This window comes from Triticum aestivum, chromosome 3A, assembly GCF_018294505.1.
Source record: "Triticum aestivum cultivar Chinese Spring chromosome 3A, IWGSC CS RefSeq v2.1, whole genome shotgun sequence".
In the NCBI taxonomy this organism is placed as follows: Eukaryota; Viridiplantae; Streptophyta; class Magnoliopsida; order Poales; family Poaceae; genus Triticum; species Triticum aestivum.
The window spans coordinates 634,733,294-634,753,149 of NC_057800.1; positions in this window are offsets into that span (position 1 = coordinate 634,733,294).

The following is a 19,856-nucleotide window of genomic DNA, read 5'->3' on the forward strand; positions in this document are numbered from 1 at the left end:
GTTTGGTAGACATGTCGTTCACATAGATAACCTGTGCCACATCATTGGCTAGGACGAACGGTTCATCAGTGTTACCCAAGATTTTTCAGATCCACTGTTGTCATTCCGTACTGTGGGTCTACCTGTACCCCGCCGCCTAACAGATTGACCCATTTGCACTTAAACAAAGGGACCTTAAAATCAGGTCCGTAGTCAAGTTCCCATATGTCCACTATGTAACCATACTATGTGTCCTTTCCGCTCTCGGTTGCTGCATCAAAGCGGACACCGCTATTTTGGTTGGTGCTCTTTTGATCTTGGGCGATCATGTAAAATGTATTCCCATTTATCTCGTATCCTTTGTAAGTCAATACAGTCAAAGATGGTCCCCTGGACAACAAGTACAACTCATCACAAACAGTGTTGTCACCTCTGAGACGTGTTTCCAACCAACTGCTGAAAGTCCTAATGTGTTCACATGTAATCCAGTCGTCGCACTGCTCCGAGTGTTTGGAGCGCAGACTGTTCTTGTGTTCATCGACATACGGGGTCACCAAGGTAGAGTTCTGTAGAACTGTGTAGCTTGCTTGAGACCAAGAATATCCGTCCCTGCATATTATTGAGTCTCTTCCAAGAGTGCCTTTTACAGTCAGTCTCCCCTCATACCGCGATTTAGGGAGACCTATCTTCTTAAGGCCAGGAATGAAGTCAACACAAAACCCGATAACATCCTCTGTTTGATGGCCCATGGAGATGCTTCCTTTTGGCCTAGCACGGTTACGGACATATTTCTTTAGGACTCCCATGAACCTCTCAAAGGGGAACATATTGTGTAGAAATACGGGCACCAGGATGACAATCTCGTCGACTAGATGAACTAGGACGTGCGTCATGATATTGAAGAAGGATGGTGGGAACACCAGCTCGAAACTGACAAGACATTGCGCCAAATCACTCCTTAGCCTTGGTACGATTTCTGGATCGATCACCTTCTGAGAGATTGCATTGAGGAATGCACATAGCTTCACAATGGCTAATCGGACGTTTTCCGGTAGAAGCCCCCTCAATGCAACCGGAAGCAGTTGTGTCATAATCACGTGGCAGTCATGAGACTTTAGGTTCTGAAACTTTTTCTCTGGCATATTTATTATTCCCTTTATATTCGACGAGAAGCTAGTCGTGACCTTCATACTAAGCAGGCATTCAAAGAAGATTTCTTTCTCTTCTTTCGTAAGAGCGTAGCTGCCAGGACCTTTATACTGCTTCGAAGGCATGCCATCTTTTTCTTGCAAATGTTGCAGGTCCTCCCGTGCCTCAAGTGTATCTTTTGTCTTCCCATACATGCCCAAGAAGCCTAGCAGGTTCACGCAAAGGTTCTTCATCACGTGCATCACGTCGATTGTGGAGCGGACCTCTAGGTCTTTCCAGTAGGGTAGGTCCCAAAATATAGATTTCTTCTTCCACATGGGTGCGTGTCCCTCAGCGTCATTCGGAATAGCTAGTCCACGGGGACCCTTTCCAAAGATTACATAGTGTAAATCATTGACCATAGCAAGCATGTGATCACCGGTGTGCATGGCAGGCTTCTTCCAATGATCTGCCTCGCCTTTGAAATGCTTGCCTTTCTTTCGACATTGATGGTTGGTCGGAAGAAATCGACGATGGCCCAGGTACACATTTTTCCTGCATTTGTCCAGGTATATACTTTTAGTGTCATCTAAACAGTGCGTGCATGCGTGGTATCCTTTGTTTGTCTGTCCTGAAAGGTTACTGAGAGCGGGCCAATCGTTGATGGTCACGAACAACAATGCCTTAAGGTTAAATTCCTCCTGTCTGTGCTCATCCCATGTACGTACACCATTTCCATTCCACAGCTATAAAAGTTCTTCAACTAATGGCCTTAGGTACACATCAATTTCGTTGCCGGTTTTCTTAGGGCCTTGGATGAGAACTGGCATCATAATGAACTTCCGCTTCATGCACATCCAAGGAGGAAGGTTATACATACATAGAGTCACGGGCCAGGTGCTGTGATTGCTGCTCTGCTCCCTGAAAGGATTAATGCCATCCGCGCTTAAAGCAAACCATACATTCCTTGGGTCCTTTGCAAACTCATCCCAGTACTTTCTCTCGATTTTTCTCCACTGCGACCCGTCAGCGGGTGCTCTCAACTTCCCATCTTTTTTTGGGTTCTCACCGTGCCATCGCATCAACTTGGCATGCTCTTCGTTTCTGAACAGACGTTTCAACCATGGTATTATAGGAGCATACCACATCACCTTCGCAGGAACCCTCTTCCTGGGGGGCTCGCCGTCAACATCACCAGGGTCATCTCGTCTGATCTTATACCGCAATGCACCGCATACCGGGCATGCGTTCAGATCCTTGTATGCACCGCGGTAGAGGATGCAGTCATCAGGGCATGCATGTATCTTCTCCACCTCCAATCCTAGAGGGCATACGACCTTCTTTGCTGCGTATGTACTGTCGGGCAATTCGTTATCCTTTGGAAGCTTCTTCTTCAATATTTTTAGTAGCTTCTCAAATCCTTTGTCACCCACAGCATTCTCTGCCTTCCACTACAGCAATTCCAGTACGGTACCGAGCTTTGTGTTGCCATCTTCGCAATTGGGGTATAACCCTTTTTTGTGATCCTCTAACATGCGATCGAACTTCAGCTTCTCCTTTTGACTTTCGCATTGCGTCCTTGCATCGGCAATGACCCGGCGGAGATCATCATCATCGGGCACATCGTCTGGTTCCTCTTGATCTTCAGCAGCTTCACCCGTTGCAGCATCATTGGGCACATCGTCTGTTCCTCTTGATCTTCACCAGCTCCCCCCATTGCAGCATCACCATATTCAGGGGGCACATAGTTGTCATCGTACTCTTCTTCTTCGCCGTCTTCCATCATAACCCCTATTTCTTCGTGCCTCGTCCAAACATTATAGTGTGGCATGAAACCCTTGTAAAGCAGGTGGGAGTGAAGGATTTTCCGGTTAGAGTAAGACCTCATATTCCCACATTCAGTGCATGGACAACACATAAAACCATTCTGCTTGTTTGCCTCAGCCGCATCGAGAAACTCATGCACGCCCTTAATGTACTCGCGGGTGTGTCTGTCACCGTACATCCATTGTCGGTTCATCTGCATGCATTATATATAATTAAGTGTCCAAATTAATAGAAGTTCATCATCACATTAAAACCAAAGTGCATACATAGTTCTCATCTAACAACATATAGCTCTCCAGAGCATCTAATTAATTAAACCATACATTGAAACTATGTAAAACATTTCAATGCGAAAACAAATGCGATCATAATCGCAACCAAGGTAACAATTGATCCAACGGCATAATGATACCAAGCCTCGGTATGAATGGCATATTTTCTAATCTTTCTAATCTTCAAGCGCATTGCATCCATCTTGATCTTGTGATCATCGACGACATCCGCAACATGCAACTCCAATATCATCTTCTCCTCCTCAATTTTTTTTATTTTTTCCTTCAACAAATTGTTTTCTTCTTCAACTAAATTTAACCTCTCGACAATAGGGTCGGTTGGCATTTCCGATTCACATACATCCTACATAAATAAAATCTATGTCACGTTGGTCGGCATAATTTTCATAAACAATAAATGAACCAATAGTTATAAATATAATATATATATACCACATCCGAATCATTGACAGGACGAGGGCCGACGGGGGCGGATACCAAAACCATCACACTATATAAGATGCAATAATAAAAGTAAGAAAATAATACAAGTATCTATGTAAACATACAAGTCAGAATATTTTTCCTTTCAGAAAGAAGATAAAACAAGAGGCTCACCACGGTGGTGCCGGCGATGAGCTCAGCGCGGGTGATCGACGACGGTGAAGACGGGGACGGGGCGTGACGGACCGCTAAACCTAGACAAATATTATGGAAAATGGAGCTTGGAGGTCGAGCTTGGAGAGGAGAAAGCTTAAGTAGTGTGGCTCGGGCATTCCATCGAACACCTTGTTTGCATAGGAGGTGAGCTAGAGCACCACCAAGCCCTCTCCCCCTCGGCCAGAGAAAAACAGAGCACTCGGTGCTCTGCTCGCGAGCGAGGGGTATATATAGGCACCTCATTGGTCCCGGTTGGTGACATGAGCCGGGACTAAAGGGGAGCGTTTGGTCTTGGTTCAAGCCACCAACCGGGACCAATGGTGGTGGGCCAGGAGCGAGGCCCATTGGTCCCGGTTCATCCCACCAACCGGGACCAAAAGGTCCAGATGAACCGGGACCAATGGCCCACGTGGCCCGGCCGGCCCCCTGGGCTCACGAACCGGGACCAATGCCCACATTGGTCTCGGTTCTGGACTGAACCGGGACTAATGGGCTGACCCGGCCTGGACCAAAGCCCTATTTTCTACTAGTGCATCCAAGATTAGTAGACCGACTCCTGCCTGCATCTACTACTATTACTCCACACATCGACCGCTATCCAGCATGCATGCATCTAGTGTATTAAATTCATGGAGAAGTGGATTGATGCAATAAGAATGATGACATGATGTAGACAAGATCTACCTATGTAGATATAGACCCCATCGTTTTATCCTTAGGAGCGACAATACATACGTGTCAGTTCCCTTTCTGTCACTGGGATCAAGTACCGTAAGATCGAACCCACTACAAAGCACATCTTCCCATTGCAAGATAAATAGATAAAGTTGGCCAAATAAAACCCAAATATCGGATAAGAAATACGAGGCTATAAGAGATCAAAGAAACTCAAATACTTCCATGGATATAAAATCTGATCATAAACTCAAATTTCATCGATCCCAACAAACACTCCGCAAAAAGAGTTACATTATATGGATCTCCAAGAGACCATTGTATTGAGAATCAATAAAGAGAGAGAGAGAGATGAAGCCATCTAGATACTAACTACAGACCCGAAGGTGTACAAAGAATTACTCACGCATCATCGGAGAGGCACCAACGAAGGTGTTGAACCCCATCCGAGATGGTGTCTTTATTGGATCTGCTGGTTCTGGACTCTACGACGGCTGGATCAATATTTCGTCGACTCCCTAGGGTTTTGGGAATATTGGGGTATTTATATAGCAAAGAGGCGGTCCAGGGGGGACCCGAGGTGGGCACAACCCACCAGGGTGCGCATGGGCCTCCTGGCGCACTCTGGTGGGTTGTGCCTCCCTCGGGGCATCCCCAGGCGCAACCAGGGCCCGTTGTGTTCCTTCCAGCCCATAAAAATTCTTCGTAAAGTTTCATGGCATTTGGACTCCGTTTGATATTGATTTTCTGCGATGTAAAAAAACATGGAAAAAATAGCAACTGGCACTTGGCACTATGGCAATAGGTTAGTACGAAAAAATGATATAAAATGACTATAAATGATTATGAAACATCCAAGATTGATAATATAATAGCATGGAACAATAAAAAAATATAGATACGTTGGAGACGTATCACGCATCGACATTGGCTTCGACGCTAGGCCACATCTCTTTCAAAATTAATTTGCATAAATTAATTATGCGAGGATTTTTCATATATTTATATTATTATTTTTGGACTGCACTATTTTACAGGGGTAGGTAATCGACTTCGACTGCATCACGTGGTCACTTCGGCAAGCGGACGTCATCGTCCCAATCGGCATAAATCGGCTCGCGTGATCACCTTGTTGGTCAAATTGCCATACCGACATGTTCAATTGCCTTGGGGATTTTGGCATCGCTGAGAGAGCTCTACCCCATCGAGTGTTCGGCACACGGGCCATATTTCTTTTGTTACTCGCTTTGCATAAATTATCAATTCTGCAACAAATTTTTTATTTTTTATTATTAATATTATCTTTGGCTTGCACTATTTTCTGTGTACAGGTAAATGATTCGGGTTGGGCAGCGCTGTCACCACAGCGTACCGACATACCATGCCACCTCGGCTGGACCGGTGGCTTCGTCATCACTTCATTACACCACGCCGGGGACTTCGGCATCATACTGTCGGCCTGCTCTGTCACCTCGGTCGGACTGGGGGTTCCACCTCGCCACATCGGTCATGCAATGTCACCACTTCGGAATGCCGAGCTCTTTGCTCTGCCTCCTCTGGACCGGCTTGGGGGCTGGGACCTCGTCCCGTCGTAAGCTCAGGCTGCGCATCGACACTGAGCTCATTAACCAGCTAAGTCGCTTCCATGCTCAGTTTTTTATTCTCATTTGGTTCGACCAAACTTTATATTTATGTTAAACAAAAAACTTAGTTTGTTAAAAACACTTCCTTTACCCATGTTAACTTGGGTCTCTTAAATTTGTACGAGCCGTTCTATAATAATTGTTTTCTTCCTTGTCATTGCAAAGTCTTTTTCTACCACTCCTTTCTCGACTCGAGTGTGTGGTTAATAGTCGAATACCCTGTTTTCTCTCTAATGCCGCTCGAGTTTAGTTTGCTAAACTAGCCAAACAAGCAGTACTCCGCCTTCGGGGTAGGAGGTTGCAGCCGTAGGCTGACCCGCTTGAAGTCTTAAGATCTGACGTGTCATATTAATGCATGACAGAAGCACAAAAATAAGACCAATTTTCGGTTTGGCACCAAATGACTTGATTTAGTTCGGGCGTAAAGGTTTTACTGAAGTTTTTGGTTTTCCAAGTCTATGGCAGTTTTAAACTATGTTTATGTTTCCAGCATAAGTCTCGCAGTGCAACATCGGACACCTTTAGAGATTCGGCAATAACATTCTAGGATATTCCTATATATGCATCGGTTTCGAATTGTACCTTCGGTCAATAGTTGGGTTGCCCGGATCCTGTGCTTGCCTCCTATGTTTCGCTTTGTTCGGCTAGATGTGCAAAGGGAGAACCACTGCGATTGTGCTTCCAGCTCGAATGGTTAAGCACCTCAATGGAGAAAGCCGAAAACTGACTGTCACAATGGGCGTAAACTGGTCAGCGATCCAATGACGGTGTCAGACTATAGATCGATACCGATTACCTGTGTTAAACGATGGGCCTTTCATAACACCCAAGTGTTAAGGGCTAGAGTTCGGTCAGTGCCGAACACTAACCAGGGGATCGTAGCTAGCTTCCCCAGTTTAAAGCTCCTATGACTAAGTGAAAGTTATAAGGCCCGCATATCTGACTGCCTTCTTTCCACTAACACAACCTCCTCCAGGCAACGAGATATCGGCTAAGGGTTGTCTTGTTACTGTAGAAACACCCTGTGTAGTATCTACAAAGGGGTAGAAGCCAACGATGGGCCACTTTCAACTGATAAACGGTCGCAACGGAGTCAAAATAAACATATATCATCAGTGTTCGTATCCGGTATAGAAGCGTTGCCTTTCGTAATTATCGCTATAAAGCCATAAAATATGCATCAAATTTGACTTAAGATTTTGGCCAAGCTGGGTTGCCTGGCTCATGTGTTTAACCCTACGTTCCCGATTGTTCGGCTAGGGGGTAAAGGGACCACCTTTGTGATGGTTACTACCGGGTCATCCGGATTAGTACCTCAGACTGGGTGAAGCCGAAAGCTAGCTATCTTAAGAATATAATTGGTCGGCAACGACGGAAGTGAAAATTTCGATTCATTAAGACCATAGAGTTCGGGAACTTTCCCCACACCAAATCCTCGATATTTTCCTCCCACATTAATCGGTGGTGAGGTTTCATGATCATGATCAGCATGACAATCCAAAGAAAGGAACCGATAGCAGGACTATTTTCTTTGGAAGATGTTTCTTACGTTAGAAAGTAATATAACATATCTCTCTGTGTACCTTTGTTTATAAAACCATATGGCCAGATTGCCTTGTTTGTCATAAATCTTTGCCCTTATAAAGGCTTTATAAAGTAGGACAAACACTCCCCGGCTACTGGCCGAGGAGGTTGAAGCCGATGGTCGGTCATCAAAGTTTTGTACAATGCAGATCCAAGCATTAATAATGTAGAGTGCTTGGATACGTAGAATCATTACACATAATTTGTGATTTTATTCCGGATATCGATCCTTAATTAGGCCACCTATGCCCACATTAAGGCTCGGGGGCTATTGAGCTTCGGGCTTATCATTTACTAATATTGAAGGGGCACATTGATGCCCTGATCTGGTGTTGCCACCCGACCACTGTCTCGGGGGCTACTGCATTACCTATTCAATACAGAAAATTCAAAGTGCTCAGTGTTCAGCTTTACCGAACTATGGGCAAACGCGTCTACGGACAACAATAGGTACCATCTGGGACTTATCCGGCATCAAGCTAATATATTACAGTGACTTCTCAAAACCCTCTCTCAAGGGCCCGTCCGCCGATCACTATGTCCTCTAATGTGCATCTCGGATTTTAGGCCAACACACATCTTGAGGGCTAGTGGCTATATATCTCGTCAGTAAATAAATTGCATCAATCAGAAATAAAATGTGCAAACAATCATCCCAACACCAAGGTGATACATCACATCGGAAGCAGTCCGACATAAAACTCGGTTGCGAGCGGCTGGCTCGATAGAGAACTTTTTTAGCGTTAAGCTCGGGTAACCTCCTTCAAACTTTTTTAAACATGAGGTAATCTATGAAACTTCGGATACATTCCGACATTGGAACTCGAATACATTCCGGCATTGGAGCTCGGAAGCTGTCCGACATTGGTGTTCGGCTGCAAAAGATACCTCGGATGCAGTCTGGCCTTGGACCTCAGACACAAGCAGACACCGCCGCACGGGAATAACTTCAAACCCGAGGTATGGCGGAAAAAATAACAAGGCATTGCTAAAGGCCGAAAACTTAAAGGGGCTCCTCGGATACCCGACGTGTAAACTCTTCGGATTCACTTTGGCAATCTTCAAAGATCGAAGATGTGAATATTTGTTGAATCAGTTTTCAAGACCGACAACCGAAGATGAATAATAGTTCGGAAGAATTGAGGAGCGTCCCTGATAACCCACAAGTATAGGGGATCGCAACAGTTTTCGAGGGTAGAGTATTCAACCAAAATTTGTTGATTCGACACAAGGGGAGCCAAATAATATTCTCAAGTATTAGCAGCTGAGTTGTCAATTCAACCACACCTGGAAACTTAATATCTGCAGCAAAGTGTTTAGTAGCAAAGTAATATGATAGTAGAGATAACGGTAACAAAAGGTAACGGTAGTAAAAGCAATGTTTTTGGTATTTTGTATGTGATGATAGCAATAGCAACGGGAAAGTAAATAAGCGAAGAACAATATATGGAAAGCTCGTAGGCAATGGATCAGTGATGGATAATTATGCCGGATGCGGTTCATCATGTAACAGTCATAACCTAGGGTGACACAGAACTAGCTCCAGTTCATTGATATAATGTAGGCATGTATTCCGAACATAGTCATACGTGCTTATAGAAAAGAACTTGCATGACATCTTTTGTCCTACCGTCCCGTGGCAGCGGGGTCCTTACGGAAACTAAGGGATATTAAGGCCTCCTTTTAATAGAGAACCGGAACAAAGCAGTAACACATAGTGAATACATGAACTCCTCAAACTACGGTCATCACCGATAAGTATCCTGATTATTGTCACTTCGGGGTTAACGGATCATAACACATAATAGGTGACTATAGACTTGCAAGATAGGATCAAGAACACTCATATATTGATGAAAACATAATAGGTTCAGATCTGAAATCATGGCACTCGGGCCCTGGTGACAAGCATTAAGCATAGCAAAGTCATAACAACATCAATCTCAGAACATAGTGGATACTAGGGATCAAACCCTAACAAAACTAACTCGATTACATGATAGATCCCATCCAACCCATCACCGTCCAGCAAGCCTACGATGGAGTTACTCACGCACGGCGATGAGCATCATGAAATTGGTGATGGAGGATGGTTAATGACGACGATGGCGATGGTTTCCCCTCTCCGAAGCCCCGAACGGACTCCAGATCAGCCCTCCTGAGAGGTTTTAGAGCTTGGCGGCGGCTCCGTATCGTAAAACGTGATGATTTCTTCTCTCTGATTTTTTTCTCATCGAAACTCAATATATGGAGGTGGAGTTGGAGTCGAAGACACAACATGGGGCCCATGAGGTAGGGGGCGTGCCCTAGGGGGGCAGGAGCGCCCCCCCACCATCGTGGCAAGACGGTGGGCCCCCTGGCCTTCATCTTTGGCAGGTATTTTTCTTATTTTCTGAAATGTGTCTCCATGAAGTTTCAGGTCATTCCGAGAACGTTTGCTCCTGCACATAAATAACACCATGGTAGTTCTGGTGAAAACAGCGTCAGTCCGGGTTAGTTCCATTCAAATCATGCAAGTTAGAGTCCAAAACAAGGGCAAAAGTGTTTGGAAAAGTAGATACGTTGGAGACGTATCAACTCCCCCAAGCTTAAACCTTTGCTTGTCCTCAATCAATTCAGTTGACAAACTGAAAGTGATAAAGAAAAACTTTTACAAACTCTGTTTGCTCTTGTTGTTGTAAATATGTAAAGCCAGCATTCAAGTTTTTAGCAAACATTATAACTAACCACATTTGCAATAACGCATAGGTCTCAAGTTTACTCATATCAATAGCATAATCAACTAGCGAGCCATAATAACAAAACTCGAATGACAACACTTCCTCAAAACAATCATAATATGATATAACAAGGTGGTATCTCGCTAGCCCTTTCTGAGATTGCAAAACATAAATGCATAGCACCTTTAAATACCAAGGACTGACTAGACATTGTAATTCATGGTAAAAGAGATTCGGTCAAGTCATACTCAATGTAACCTAACAATAATGAATGCAAATGACAACGGTGCTCTCCAACTGGTGCTTTTTGATAAGAGGATGATGACTCAGCATAAAAGTAAATAGATAGGCCCTTCGCAGAGGGAAGCGGGGATTTGTAGAGGTGCCAGAGCTCGGTTTTGAAACAGAGGTGAATGACATTTTGAGCGGTATACTTTCATTGTCAACATAACAACCAAGAGATGGCGATATCTTCCATGCTACACACACTATAGGCGGTTCCCAAACAGAATGGTAAAGTTTATACTCCTCTTCCACCACAAGCATCAATCCATGGCATGCTCGAAACAACGAGTGCCTCCAACTAACAAGAGTCCCAAGGGGAGTTTTGTTTGCAATTATTTTGATTTAGTTTGCATAAAGCATGGGACTGGGCATCCCGGTGACCAGCCATTTATCTCGTGAGTGAGGAGCGGAGTCCACTCCTCTTGAGAATAACCCGCCTAACATGGAAGATACAGACAGCCCTAGTTGATACATGAGCTATTCGAGCATACAAAACATGATATTTATTTGAAAGTTTAGAGTTTGGCACATACAAATTTACTTGGAATGGCAGGTAGATACCATATATAGGTAGATATAGTGGACTCATGTGGAATAACTTTGGGGTTTAAGGGATTGGATGCACAAGCAGTATTCTCGCTTAGTACAGGTGAAGGCTAGCAAAAGACTGGGAAGCGACCAGCTAGAGAGCGACAACAGTCATGAACATGCATTAAAATTAATCAACACCGAATGCAAGCATGACTAGGATATAAACCACCATGAACATAAATATCATGAAGGCTATGTTGATTTTGTTTCAACTACATGCGTGAACACGCGCCAAGTCAAGTCACTTAAATCATTCAGAGGAGGATACCACCCTATCATACCACATCATAACCATTTTAATAGCATGTTGGCACGCAAGGTAAACCATTATAACTCATAGCTAATCAAGCATGGCACAAGAAACTATGATCTCTAGTTGTCATTGCAAACATGTTTATTCATAATAGGCTGAATCAGGAACGATGAACTAATCATATTTACAAAAACAAAAGAGGTCGAGTTCATACCAGCTTTTCTCATCTCAGCCAGTCCATCATATAATCATCATTATTGCCCTTCACTTGCACGACCGAACGATGTGAATAATAATAATAATAGTGCACGTGCATTGGACTAAGCTGGAATCTGCAAGCATTCAATAAACAGGAGAAGACAAGACAATATGGGCTCTTTTGCCAGATCAACAATAATGCATATAAGAGCCACTTCAACAATTTAATCATGGTCTTCACCTATCGACCCCCAAAGAAAAGGAAAGAAATAAAACTATTTACATGGGAAAGCTCCCAACAAGCAAAAGAAGAACAGGAAATGTTTTTGGGTTTTCTTTTTAATTACTACTACAAGCATGAAAAGTAAATTAATTAAAAGCTACAAGTATTTTTTTTAGTTTTTAAGGTTTATTAAACACACAAGAATAAAGCATAAAAAGGAAAATAACCTAGCATGGATGATACAATGAAAAAGTTTGAGCACCGACATCTGGCAATGAGTGTGTGAACATAAATGTAATGTCGGTGGGAAATATGTACTCCCCCAATCTTAGGCTTTTGGCCTAAGTTGGTCTATGGCCACGGCTGGCCTGGCAGATATCCATAATAATAGTTGTTGGGGTCGTACTGTGATGAGGAAGAAGAGGGCTCAGATTGCCACTGGCTAACAATCATCTCCGGATCCCACTGGTAATTAGACTGTCGTGAAGGATCAAATTGTGGTTCCGGATTTGGCTCCTCGGCTGGTGCAGGGTTCCGGTAGGCATGGATAGCCGTCAACGGAACAAGGTACGTGCCTACAGTCAAATCAAACAAAGAAGGAGCAGGCAAGGTAATAGTCTCAGGATGATGTTTATTAAAGAACAATTGATATTTAATCTCTCCTTCCCTATTCTTAACAATAAAATCATGTGCCACCGTACTTTTATAATCTAGATAAACATGGGGCAGCACTTTCTCTTCCTTCTCAGCATGCCTAATATGTATGTTAAAATGTGCAGCTAGGCGTGTAGCATAGATGCCTCCAAAGATGGGGCCCTTGGTACGGTTCAGACTTAACCGTTTGGCAATAATGCTGCCCATACTAAAAGAGTTATCACCGTATAAACCGTGGTGCAAAATAATAATATCAGGGATACTCAGGTTTCCACAGTTTCTGCGACCAATTAAGAAACAACTAGCAAATAATGCAAAGTAGCGTAAAATAGGAAAATGTATGCTAGTGATTCGTGCATCGGAAACCTTCCTTGTTTCCCCTACAGTTATAGTGTCAATAAATCCCTCCACATCATCACGATGTGGTTCTTCTGTCTTACCCCCAAAAGGGACTAAACAAATCCGACAAAAATCATAAAGTGACATCTCCTTATGCTCATCATATAAATGAAATTCCACCATAGGTGGTGAGTTCCTAGAATGAAAATGAAAGTTTTGCACAAAGGTATTTGTGAGCAAGAGATGCTGATCGCATTGGTCGTGGAGGAAAGCGGTAAGGCCTGCAGTCTGAGCCAACTCATGAAAATCTTCATAAATCCCGGCTGCTCTTAAGAAATCCTTGGAAGGCCATTCACACACCCGAACCTCCGCGGTGCGAGGCAAATTATACTTAGGCTTCGGTGCCTTCTCCTTCGAGCTTTGGCTCGATGAGCCCCTCAAAAGTCTCGTCTTTCTGAAAAATTCTGAAAATTTTAGTAACTTCAAAATAAAAGTAAACCAAACTCAATAATATTGATAGCAACTACTCCTACAAGTGCCTAGGGCCTATATCATGCATCAAAACTACTTTTGACCATATAAATTTGACATGCAAGCTCAAGAACAGGGTTACCTAAGCAGCAAAAATTGCAATGAATAAAGCACTAGAACAAAAACTAATTGGACCAATGGAGGAGTCACATACCATGGAACAATCTCCCCAAGCAGTTTTGTGAGAGGTGCTTTGAGCAAGGATATCGAAAATGGCAGCAAGATGAGCTAGAACTCGTGCTTGAGCTGGTTATTCGTGTTTGTGGGAGGAAGATGAAGTGTGTGGGTGCAGGAATAAGTGGAGGAGGGCCACCGTGGGCCCACGAGGCAGGGGGCGCGCCCTCCACCCTCATGGCAAGGTGGATGGCCCCCCTGGTGTGTTCTTTGTTCCATAAATCCTCAAATATTCTAGAAAAAATCATATTTGATTTTCAGGGCATTTGGAGAACTTTTATTTCAAGGTATTTTTATATTGCACGGATAATCAGATAACAGACAAAAAATATTTATTTTTATTTTATTTAATATAAATAATAGAAAGTAAAAGTGGGGTACACAAGGTTGTGCCTTCTAGTTTCATCCATCTCATGATCATCAATAGGAATCCTCTAACAAGGTTGATCAAGTCTTGTTAACGAACTCATTCTGAATAACATGGAACCGGAGAAATTTCGAATAACACTATGTTACCTCAACGGGGATATGCACATCCCCAATAATAAGAATATCATATTTCTTCTTGGCAGTAGGAAGAGGAAATTCAAAATCTCCAAATATAATCGATGGAATTTTTCCAATAGAGTTGATACTATGAACTTGAGGTTGTTTCCTCGGAAAGTGTACCATGTGCTCATTACCATTAACATGAAAAGTGACATTGCCTTTAATGCAATCAATAACAGCCCCTGCAGTATTCAAAAAGGGTCTTCCAAGAATAATAGACATACTATCGTCCTCGGGAATATCAAGAATAACAAAGTCCGTTAAAATAGTAATGTTTGCAACTACAACAGGCACATCCTCACAAATACCAACAGGTATAGCAGTTGATTTATCAGCCATTTGCAAAGATATTTCAGTAGGTGTCAACTTATTCAAATCAAGTCTACGATATAAAGAGAGACATAACACTAACACCAGCTCCAAGATCACATAAAGCAGTTTTAACATAGTTTCTTTTAATGGAGCATAGTATAGTGGGTACTCCTGGATCTCCAAGTTTCTTTGGTATTCCACCCTTAAAAGTATAATTAGCAAGCATGGTGAAAATTTCAGCTTCTGGTATCTTTCTCTTATTTGTAATAATATCTTTCATATACTTAGCATAAGGATTGGTTTTCAGCATATCAGTTAATCGCATACGCAAAAAGATAGGTCTAATCATTTCAGCAAAGCGCTCAAAATCCTTATCATCCTTTTTCTTGGATGGTTTGGGAGGAAAAGGCATGGGTTTCTGAACCCATGGTTCTCTTTCTTTACCATGTTTCCTAGCAACAAAGTCTTTTTTATCATAACGTTGATTCTTTGATTGTGGGTTATCAAGATCAATAGCTGGTTCAATTTCTACATCATTATCATTACTAGGTTGAGCATCATCATGAACATTATTATTAACATTATCACTAGTTTCAGGTTCATTACCAGATTGTGTTTCAGCATCAGAAATAGAAATATCATTTGGATTCTCAGGTGTTTCAGTAATAGGTTCACTAGAAGCATGCAAAGTCCTATCATTTTTCTTTTTCTTCCTTTTAGAAGGACTAGGTGCATCTATATTATTTCTCTGAGAATCTTGCTCAATTCTCTTAGGGCGGCCTTCAGGATACAAAGGTTCCTGAGTCATTCTACCAGTTCTAGTAGCCACTCTAACAGCATTATCATTATTTTTACTATTCAATTCATTGATCAAATCATTTTGAGCTTTAAGTACTTGTTCTACTTGAGTGGTAACCATAGAAGCATGTTTACTAATAAGTTTAAGTTCACTTTTAACATTAGCCATATAATCACCCAAGTGTCCAAGCATATTTGAGTTGTATTTTAATTGTCTACCAAAATAAGCATTAAAATCTTCTTGCTTAGCCATAAATCTATCAAACTCATCTAAGCATGGGCTAGAAATTTTAGTAAATGGGATTACAGCTTTATCATATCTATAGAGAGAATTTACCTTTACTACCTGTGTCGGGTTATCAAGACCATGAGTTTCTTCAAAAGGAGAAGGATTTGGATTATATGTTTCTTCAACATGCGGTAAATTAAGACCATGTATTTCTTTAATAGGAGGTAAATTCTTGACATCTTCAGCTTTAATACCTTTTTCTTTCATAGATTTCTTTGCCTCTTGCATATCTTCAGGACTGAGAAATAGAATACCCCTCTTCTTCGTAGTTGGTTTAGGAATAGGCTCAGGAATTGGCTCCGGAGGTGTCCAATTATTTTCATTTGCCAACATATTATTCAATAGAATTTCAGCTTCATCCGGTGTTCTTTCCCCTGAAAATAGAACCAGCATAACTATCCAGGTAATCTCTGGAGGCATCGGTTAGTCCATTATAAAAGATATCAAGTATTTCATTTTTCTTAAGAGGATGATCAGGCAAAGCATTAAGTAATTGGAGAAGCCTCCCCCAAGCTTGTGGGAGACTCTCTTCTTCAATTTGCGCAAAATTATATATATCCCTTAAAGCAGCTTGTTTCTTATGAGCAGGGAAATATTTAGCAGAGTAGTAATAAATCATATCCTGTGGACTACGCACACAACCAAGATCAAGAGAATTAAACCATATCTTAGCATCACCCTTTAAGGAGAATGGAAATATTTTGAGGATGTAAAAGTAGCAAGTTCTCTCATCTTTAGTGAACAGGGTAGCTATATCATTCAGTTTAGTAAGATGTGCCACTACAGTTTCAGATTCATAACCATGAAAAGGATCAGATTCAACCAAAGTAATTATATCAGGATCAACAGAGAATTCATAATCCTTATCAGTAACAAAGATAGATGAAGTAACAAAAGCAGGGTCAGGTTTCATTCTATCATTTAGGGATTGCTTACTCCATTTAGCTAATAATTTTTTAAGTTAAGTTCTATTTCTGCAAGCTAAAATGGCTAAAGAAGCATCTTGATCAAATACATAACCCTTAGGAATAGCAAGTTGTTCTTCATCATCACTTTCATCAGTATCATCAGATTCAATATTTTCAATTTCTCTAGCCCTAGAAAGTTATTAATCAAGAAAATCACTAAGTGGCATAGTAGTATCAGGCACAGAGGCAGTTTCATCATAAGTATCATGCATAGCAGAAGTGGCATCATCAATAACATGCGACATATCAGAACGAATAGCAGAAGCAGCTGTAGGTGTCGCAAACTTACTCAGAACAGAAGGTGAATCAAGTGCAGAGCTAGATGGCAGTTCCTTACCTCCCCTCGTAGTTGAGGGATAGATCTTGGTTTTTGGATCTCTCAAGTTCTTCATAATGATAAGCAGATATATATCCCAAGTGACTCAAAGAATAGAGCTATGCTCCCCGGCAACGGCGCCAGAAAAAGGTCTTGATATCCCACAAGTATAGGGGATCGCAACAGTTCTCGAGGGTAGAGTATTCAATCCAAATTTGTTGATTCGACACAAGGGGAGCCAAAGAATATTCTCAAGTATTAGCAGCTGAGTTGTCAATTCAACCACACCTGGAAACTTAATATCTGCAGCAAAGTGTTTAGTAGCAAAGTAATATGATAGTAGAGATAACGGTAACAAAAGGTAATGGTAGTAAAAGCAATGTTTTTTGGTATTTTGTAGTGATGATAGCAATAGCAACGGGAAAGTAAATAAGCGAAGAACAATATATGGAAAGCTCGTAGGCAATGGATCGGTGATGGATAATTATGCCGGATGCGGTTCATCATGTAACAGTCATAACCTAGGGTGACACAGAACTAGCTCCAGTTCATTGATATAATGTAGGCGTGTATTCCGAACATAGTCATACGTGCTTATGGAAAAGAACTTGCATGCCATCTTTTGTCCTACCCTCCCATGGCAGCGGGGTCCTTACGGAAACTAAGGGATATTAAGGCCTCCTTTTAATAGAGAACCGGAACAAAGCATTAACACATAGTGAATACATGAACTCCTCAAACTACGGTCATCACCGGTAAGTATCCCGATTATTGTCACTTCGGGCTTAACGGATCATAACACATAGTAGGTGACTATAGACTTGCAAGATAGGATCAAGAACACTCATATATTGATGAAAACATAATAGGTTCAGATCTGAAATCATGGCACTCGGGCCCTAGTGACAAGCATTAAGCATAGCAAAGTCATAGCAACATCAATCTCAGAACATAGTGGATACTAGGGATCAAACCCTAACAAAACTAACTCGATTACATGATAGATCCCATCCAACCCATCACCGTCCAGCAAGCCTACGATGGAATTACTCACGCACGGCAGTGAGCATCATGAAATTGGTGATGGAGGATGGTTGATGATGACGATGGCGACGGATTCCCCACTCCGAAGCCTCGAACGGACTCCAGATCAGCCCTCCCGAGAGGTTTTAGGGCTTGGCGGCAGCTCCGTTTCATAAAACGCGATGATTTCTTCTCTCTTATTTTTTTCTCATCGAAACTCAATATATGGAGGTGGAGTTGGAGTCGGAGACGCAACAGGGGGCCCACGAGGTAGGGGCGCGCCCAAGGGGGGCAAGCGCGCCCCCACCCTCGTGGCAATACGGTGGGGCCCCTGGCCTTCATCTTTGGCAAGTATTTTTCTTATTTTCTGAAATGTGTCTCCGTTAAGTTTCAGGTCATTCCGAGAACGTTTGCTCCTGCACATAAATAACACCATGGTAGTTCTGCTGAAAACAGCGTCAGTCCGGGTTAGTTCCATTCAAATCATGCAAGTTAGAGTACAAAACAAGGGCAAAAGTGTTTGGAAAAGTAGATACGTTGAAGACGTATCCGTCCCCAACTGGAAGACAGGTTCAGGGGGCAACTGACGGTGTCCTAGACTAGGGGGTACTCACCACGTCGTCTCCCAATCAGCTAGATCGGGCCGAGGACCCCCATGGTGGTTCACTTATGGGCCACTTCGGGCAGCCCATGCCGCATACAAGGAGGATTCCACAAGACTTGGCGCCCAAGACAAGGACTCCTATAAACCTTGTGTTATATAAACCGAGGTCAGGCTAGTCAATAGATAATCTAATATTCATTAGAACAATCTCGTGGTAGATACATGTACTATGTACTACACCCCATACGAATACAATCAAAAGTAGGACGTAGGGTTTTACCTCCATCAAGAGGGCCCGAACCTGGGTAAAATTCCGTGTCCATGTTACCATCACTCCAAGACGCCTAGCTTATGGCCCCTACTACGAGATATGTCGGATATAGAACCGACAATGTCCTCCATACATTTCCGTAGGATTTTTCCCTGTTCATGCTTAGGTACACAATGTCTAATAATACCATGTACTCCTTCTTTATAAAGATGTGGGTCATCCCAAAAGTAATGTCTTAAATCATAGAAGAATTTTTTGTTTTGTTGGTATGTAAAGCTAGGTGGTAAATATTTAGCAACAATATAATTAGCATATATAGTCAGCATACCAAGGAGTGTTATCAGAAACATTTATTGCACCTAACTGCTCATCAGGAAAACTATCATCAATATGTAGTGGGTCATCAAGGACATTTTCAAGCCTAGACAAGTTATCAGCTATGGGGTTCTCTGCTCCTTTTCTATCAGTGATATGCAAATCAAATTCTTGTAGCAACAGAACCCGTCGAATAAGCCTAGGTTTAGCATCTTTCTTTTCCATAAGATATTTAATAGCAGCATGGTTGGTGTGAACAATTACTTTTGAATCAACGATGTAAGATCTAAATTTAACACAATAGCAACGGGAAAGAAAATAAGCGAAGAACAATATATGGAAAGCTCGTAGGCAATGGATCGGTGATGGATAATTATGCCGGATGCGGTTCATCATGTAACAGTCATAACCTAGGGTGACACAGAACTAGCTCTAGTTCATTGATATAATGTAGGCGTGTATTCCGAACATTGTCATACGTGCTTATGGAAAAGAACTTGCATGACATCTTTTGTCCTACCCTCCCGTGTTGATATAATTACTTTTGAATCAGCACTGTAAGATCTAAATTTATATATGTTCTTTTCCATAAGCACGCATGACTATATTCGGAATACATGCCTACATTACATTGATGAATTGGAGCTAGTTTAGTGTCACCCTATGTTATAACTG